This window comes from Octodon degus, unplaced genomic scaffold, assembly GCF_000260255.1.
Source record: "Octodon degus isolate 3935 unplaced genomic scaffold, OctDeg1.0 scaffold00004, whole genome shotgun sequence".
Taxonomy (NCBI): domain Eukaryota; kingdom Metazoa; phylum Chordata; class Mammalia; order Rodentia; family Octodontidae; genus Octodon; species Octodon degus.
The window spans coordinates 31,989,032-31,995,941 of record NW_004524580.1 but is presented as its reverse complement, the minus strand read 5'-3'; the positions used below and the strand labels follow the sequence as shown (position 1 = coordinate 31,995,941).

Below are 6,910 nucleotides of genomic sequence, written 5' to 3'. Positions count from 1 at the left end.
AACCTCCAAATGACACAGGGAGAAAAACTGATCTCCCAACCTAAAAGGTACCTGGGACGAGATCATGTTCTTTAAAACTGAAGAAAGAATTTTAAGAACAAGCAGGGCTTATGAGCAGAATATATTTCTTGAGAGAAAGAAAGCTCCTGTCCAACAGAGGGACAGGAGGGTGTTGTAACTCAAAAATCAGATGACAATGAGGCAAGTCCAAAAGTTAAAGAAGTGCTTTATTTTAGCTGGTACCTAGTGGCAGACACCCCCACAAGATGCTGAGGTGCGCGCCCAGGAGGGGAGAGACAAGGGTTTTTAAGGCTGAAAACCGCAAAGGGGAGGTCTTATGATTTGAGTGCAAGGGAATGCAGCACAGGAGTCAGCGTCCACTTTCGGGAAAATAGATTACATACAATTTTTAGGAACAAATAATTACAATTTATGGTTCGGTGTTGATCACAGGACATATTGTGTGGAGTGCTCTGGGATAAAAATAGTTCAGATCTCAACCTTTGACACACTGTGGTTTAGAACAAAGGAATGGTTTGAACATTAAGAAACTGTGTTCAGAGGTCCGATGAATGGCTTGAGCCACCAAAATGGAGTTTAAGTTGTCAGCTTATACCGAACAATCCTCATTAATAAAGTTACAGTGGACATGTACAGAAATGTATAATACAATGCCCATTCTGGTTACAAAATGGAGTGGGTATGTAAGCCAATAAACCATAAATGCTGACATCAAGGGTTTATCTTGGGGCTGCAGTTGAAAAATTACCTGTTTCTAATGAACAATAACAAGTGCAGTGGTGGGTACAGTTTGTAGCTGGGAACGAGGGCGAGATCAGGGCATTGGGCCGAAACTAGATTCAGGTGCACACAAAAGGGCAGCGTGAGAAAGGCCCAACTGCAGGTTCTCAAGTAGAGAAAAGGCACAGTAGAAAGTTACAGCATTTAGAATGGCGCGTACAGAACAAGATGGCGGCACATACGTCAGGTTATAACAGTTAATAAAGTTTTAGTGGAAGCATACAGAGTTACAAAATTGGAATCAATTGCACTGGCTATAACAGAGGGGTGCCTGAGCAGGTTGTCCCCGGGAAGCTGTCTCTTCCAGGGACTTTTACATAGGATAACAATGTGATGAAGAGGGTTCCAAGTTGGTGGAGAAGACATGGGATCTCCCTTAGATGGGCATGAGGTGGGACAAAGCTATGGTCAACCAATGAGATTACAAGCACCACTGCTCAGGTAAAACTGATTAAATCCAGGACCAAATGGGGAAGCGAGTCATGTAGCAAGTGGGCACGAATAGGGAACAGGGTCTCTTCCTGTTGGGGGTTGGGCTGGTGACTCATGTGGGCTCTTTCAAGGTGATTGATACTACTTAGGATATCAATCCCTGATGCCCATCTCTAGGGAAGGATGTAGCTGTGCTTGCTCTTTTTGTCTTGCTCTTGAGATGTGGCCCATATGGGAGTGTCTGTCTCTTCCCAGTTGCAAAGTCACCTTGTCTTCCATCTTGTTTCCTTGCCGGCCTGCCCCTGTCTGACTGCCTATAATATTTTTAATTCAGCTGCCTACAACAATATGACAGCACTTTTTTTTTTTTGAGATAGGTTCTTAATATGCATTTTAGGCTGGCCTTGAATTCATTATGTAGCTCAGGCTGGCCTTGAACTCACAGCGATCCTCCTGCCTCAGCCTCCTGAGTGCTGTGATTACAGGTGTGTGCCACTATATCCAGATAACACTTTTTATTAACTATATTTTATGGCCATTCTAGTGGGTATAAAAATGGTACTTCATTGAGAGGTTGATTTGCATACTGCTGCTGAGAATCTTTGTGTGTGCTGATTGGGCATAAAAAGATTAGCATCAAAAAGAAGCCAAGAGGGCCTGCCAAATAGCTTAGCGGATTAAAGCACCAGCATGCTGTGCTGGCCCCGCCCCCCGGGTCGGTGATTGAGGGGAATAAAAACAAGCGTGGTGGTGCATGCCTGTAATCCCCGCACTTGGGAGGCTGAAAACAGGAGGATCACTATGAGTCTGAGTCCTATCTATGTAGTGAGACCCTGTAGACCCTGTACTAAAATTAAAAAAAAACCAAAAAAACCAAGGAGCTGGGTGTGGTGGCCCATGCTTGTCATCCCAGTACTTGGGAAGCTGAAGCAGGAGGATCTTTGTGAGTTAGAGGCCAGACTGGGTTACTTTATGGCCAACTTGTACTACAGCACTATATAAAGATTCCCTGTCTAAAAAGAGAGCAAAAGGAAAGGAAAAGAAAAAAGAAACCAAGCTCTTTGGAACAGGACTGCAGGGAAAACGGCTTAAGGGCACGTGAGTAGTCAGAAGAGCAGCCCAGGGCGACCTGGGGACTCAGTCCCCAGAGACTGCAAGAGTGAAGCTGAAGGTGTAGTGGACTCCACAAAGCTGCAGAAGCCAGGAGTGTGGACTGAAGGGGGAAAGCTACAAAGAGTGAATGAGGCGAGAAGCCAGGGGCGCTAGCCGTCTGCTTGAACCGTAGCAGGGGCCTTGGGAGCTGGCATCCCGCTCTGACTTGCCTGGGGTGCTGGGGGGGGGGGGTTGGACGTGGAGCCAGCAGTTTACTCTTCGCCCTGCTGGGTTTGCTGGGTTTGCACTTGCGCTTGTCTCCTTGGCTTCTTTCCCTCTATTCCTTTCTTTTGTAAGGAAGCGATTATCCTGTGCCTTTGTATGTTAGAAACGTTTAACTTTCCCATTTTTTCCAGGGCTTACAGCAAAGAGTTTCCTTTGAGCCCTAGAGGAGACTTTGGACTTGGAATTTTCAGCAGTGTTGGAACTGTTAGAAACTGTGGCAAGCATTTTACATAAAGAGATGTGCACGAGTCTCTCAGGGGCTGAGGTGGAATGTCGGGTTTCATCTAGAAAAGGCCTCAGAGCCTCTTGTGTTGGAAGGTGATTGAATGGGGGCGTCACAGCTGATTGCTGTTAGGTGAGATCTGGTCAGATGATGCGGGTGCCAGAGGCCGGAGAGGTTTCTTTCCCTTCCCCTGCTCCTCTCCTCCTCAGCTTCCTGGACTTCATGAGGCAAGCAGCTATCTCTCCACCATTCCAATACGGACTAAAATCTCCACAAACTATGAGCCAAAATAAAGCTCTTCTCCTTCTCTAGCTTTTGGGTGTCAAGTATCTTGTCCTGTGACAGGAGAGTAACAAGACAGAGGGTGTTAAGTGTGGTGGAGGAAAGGCAAGGAAGGGGGTGGGGGGAGGGAGCTGACACTGCAACTAGGCCACCTCCACGTTTGGGTGAGTGTTCAGGGCTGGCCTGAGACCCACCCGGAAGGAGATGAGGAAGTGAGCGCAAAGGCCTCAGGCAGAATTCCTGGCAGAAACCAAGAGTGCAGAGTACAGTGAGCTAGAGAAAGTGCAAAGAGGGAGGGTCGGCCACGGATCGAGGGCCCCTTGTCCACTGAGAAGACCACCACTCACAGCTGGAACAAACACAATTGAAATTTTTTTTAAATTTTATTTATTTTTCTGTATTTGGTACAGGGGACTCTCATCGCAGTGAGCCTATTTTCAGTCTCCCCAGTGCTGGGATTACAGGCACAGGCCTCCATGCCTGCTGGGCAGCGGCGCAGTGTACGGTGCCAGGGAGCAAATCGCCACACTTGCCTAAGCTTAGTCCGCTGCGCTGTCTCGCTGCTCCTTGCAAAAAACATGGAATGCGTCACGAATTTGCGTGTCACCCTTGTGGAGGGGCCATACGTGAGACAAGTCTCACTGTCAGCTCAGGGGGCCCCGCACTCACCGCAGCCCCCCTGGCTCCGCCTCCTTTGTGCCGGGATCGCAGGCACGGCCGCCAAGATGACTGTGTCACCTACGCAAAGGACGACTGTGCTTAAAAGACACAATCCCCTGAAGAAAGAAATCTGGATTTCAGGGCGGCTGGCAGACGCTTAGATGGGAGGTGGTTCACAGATGAGCTGACCCGCAGCTGTAGAAGCTAGACTGGGGCCCGGGAGATGGCTCAGTGGAATAAGCACTCACCTGGCAAGCGCAAGGGCCCGAGTTCAATCCCTGGTTCCGCCATAAAAAAGCAGCTAGACTACCTAGACCTGCTCATGCTGAGAGACTTCAGGTCCCTGACGGAAAGACCGGAATACACTGACTGCAGCAGGTTCTGGCAGCTGTTTGTTGTCAAGACCAAAGAATTGGTTTTTTGTGTGTGTGCGTGTGTTTGTTTTTTTTTTGCGGTACTGGGGATTGAACTCAGGACCCTGCGTTTACCAGGCAGGCACTTATTCTACTGAGCTATCTCCCCAGCCGTAGGCCAAAAAATTGTGAGGTTTTGGTTCCTTAAGGAACATGCCACTCCTTGCCTCAAACTGCTGTAAACTCTTCATTTTTTTACTCTGAGGGAAACGGGAAGTCTTAATTTAAAAGGATCTATCTGTCATTCTTTCGAGAAAGGCTTTCACTGTGTAGCCCACCCAGGCTGGCCTGAAACAACTCGGGGTGATCCTCCTGCCTCCCAGGTACGGGGATTCAGGCGTGTACCACCACGCCCTAAAGGCTATCTGGCTTATTATTTCAGAGGATCTGAAATCCTGGCTGGTATAAAGGCCAGTGCGGAAGCAGGGACACAACTCCCAGCAGGCCTCCTTTTATTTTTTTTTGGTATCAGGGATTCGACTCAGGACCTTGCACTTGCCCGGTGGCTCTTATACTGCTCAGCTGTATCCCCGGCCCAGGCCTCCTGTTTACTAGGTGGCTTGTTTCTAAAAAGTGGCTCACCATTCAAACAGGTCTGGATTGTTTGCCTGTCCCTTGTTCAATTCTCAACTTGAACAAAGAACTGAATGAAAGGAGCAAAAAGCAGTGGCAAAGTTTATTCAAGGAAGCAAAAGTGGTGGGAATGGTGGCACACGCCTATAATCCCAGCACTTGGGAGGCTGAGGCAGGAGGACTGCTGAGATTTCAAGGCCAGCCTGGCCTCCACAGTGAGCGAGTAGGGGCCAGGGAGATAGCTCAGTAGAATAAGCACTTGCCTGGAAAACCCAAGATCCTCAGTTCAATCCCCAGTACCCGGGGAAAAAAAAAAGAAAAAGAAAATGTCAAACGTTTGTCTTTGAAGAGGACAGACCTGAAAGATGCAAAGGAGCCACTTGGGAGCTTGAGGGAGCGCCTGCCACCGTGCACACGCGAGTGTGTGGCTGTGCCCAGATCAGGTGGTCTGTGCGGGCGGTCAGGAACCGGGAGGAGGCACAGCTGGGGTGGGGGGAGAGGACGCAGAAGCCAGAGCCTTCCAGGCCTTGGAGTTAGAAAAGATGAAGACAAGGGCGGAGCCAGGAAACTGGCAGTGAACACCGCGCAAACGGCACTGTCTTCATGGCAATTAGCAGCCCCTGTTGAAGTAAGAAAGGAAAGCCCTCAGTGACACCACTATGCCAAGGATTTGGTTTTGTTTGCCAGCGGATGCCTCCCACACGCTGACACACACCAAGGGGCAGCTGCAGCCCAGGGAGAGCGTGAGGACAATCACCTGCCTTCTAGCTCTACGGCTTCTCCAAGACCAAGTGCTGACCCTGGCCCGCCTTTCACCTGTGGTCACGGCATGAACACATGCTGTCCAGGTAGGGCCACTCAGGACTGCACCGCAGGGGGTGTGTAGGGGACTCCTCCTGCTCTTTCCGAGCTAGCACCTGAGCTAAGGAGCGCAGGCCCGTGGCTCTGAGCACAGGGCCTGCCAAGGAGCTAGCTGGCTCTCCTGCGGATCCCGAATTAAGTGTGTAGCTGGGCCCACGGCGCTGAGATGACACGACTCAGCGCAGCCACCGCTGCCTTCCCGGGGTCACGATGCAGCGCGTGGATCCGACCTACTTCTCCCTAGTTGATGACTTGCATTTTCACATTTGCTACTTTTGAGTATGTCGCTGCTGTGTTCACTTTGTAAAGTACAGAATAAAGGAGGACTTAAAATTCAGGCCCAACTTGCTCCAGTCTAGCTCCAACAGTGTACCAAAGCCTGATGGATACTGAAATTCTTGTCATCTAGGGCCTGACCATGGTCGCACATGGCTACAGTCCCAGCTACTGGGGAGGCTGTGGCAGGACTGATTCCGAGCCGTCAACAGGCAACATGGTCTCTTTAAAAACACAAGCCAACCCTAGAGTAATACAGATCTTTTTCTTAAAGTCTTTCAATGTGTATCTTAACTCAAATCAGCCACCAGTAGCTAGTATTATCCCCATTATAAAGGTGAAGAAATCAAGGTGGTAAAGAAATTTAGTGAAGGTCACAGGCATAAGCCAGAGAGCTGGAATTCACATCAGGTTACCTGATGGTACAGCGCATTGAACTTACTCCTGGGAAAACTCCGGGGCTTTCATTTGTTCTCGCCTCCTTATCTGCCCCGGAAATGTTTAAATGTGCTGAGGCCCAGTGCGAATCCCCCCGACAGAAACGCTCGCGTTTGCACGTATACGGGACCCGCAGACAGATACCGATACATATAATTACAGTATCTTTGTCCGGGCCAGGCCGCCCATTCCCAGCTCCCGAAGGACAAAAGACAGGAACCCTGTCGCGGGAGGGCTGCACCCGGCTGCAGAGGAGCCCGCGGGCGGCAGCCGCCGGGGCCGCCCCGTGCGGGCCGCTACTCCCGCGCTGGGGGAGGCCGGGAGCCGAGCTCCAGGAGCGGGCGTCGCGAGTGCCCTGGCGTCCTCCTGGAAGGGCAGGCACCCGCCGAGCTGGTGGACCCGAGCAGAGGAGGCCGACCGCTCGGAAGGAGGAAGCCGCGCGCCCGCTCCGGGTGGACGCCGGCGCCGCGCGCCGTGCGTGGGGCGGGGCCTCCGTGCGCGGGGCGTGGCCCTGAGCGTGGGGGCGTGGCCTCCTGCGCGCGCCGGCGGCCGGGCGTCGCGGAGGGAGGGTGTC

General features: G+C 51.1%; 1 long non-coding RNA gene across 1 annotated transcript in view; it reads right to left on the bottom strand.

The window, feature by feature from the left end:
* Positions 1–259: 259 nt before the first annotated feature.
* The window catches only part of LOC111817250, an 11,913-nt gene continuing 5,262 nt past the window's right edge, over positions 260–6,910 (bottom strand). The window contains exons 2-3 of the long non-coding RNA XR_002821492.1: positions 1,053–1,055; positions 260–380 (exon numbers count right to left, since the gene is read on the bottom strand). This is a non-coding gene — a long non-coding RNA (uncharacterized LOC111817250). The remainder of the gene's footprint in view (positions 381–1,052; positions 1,056–6,910) is intronic.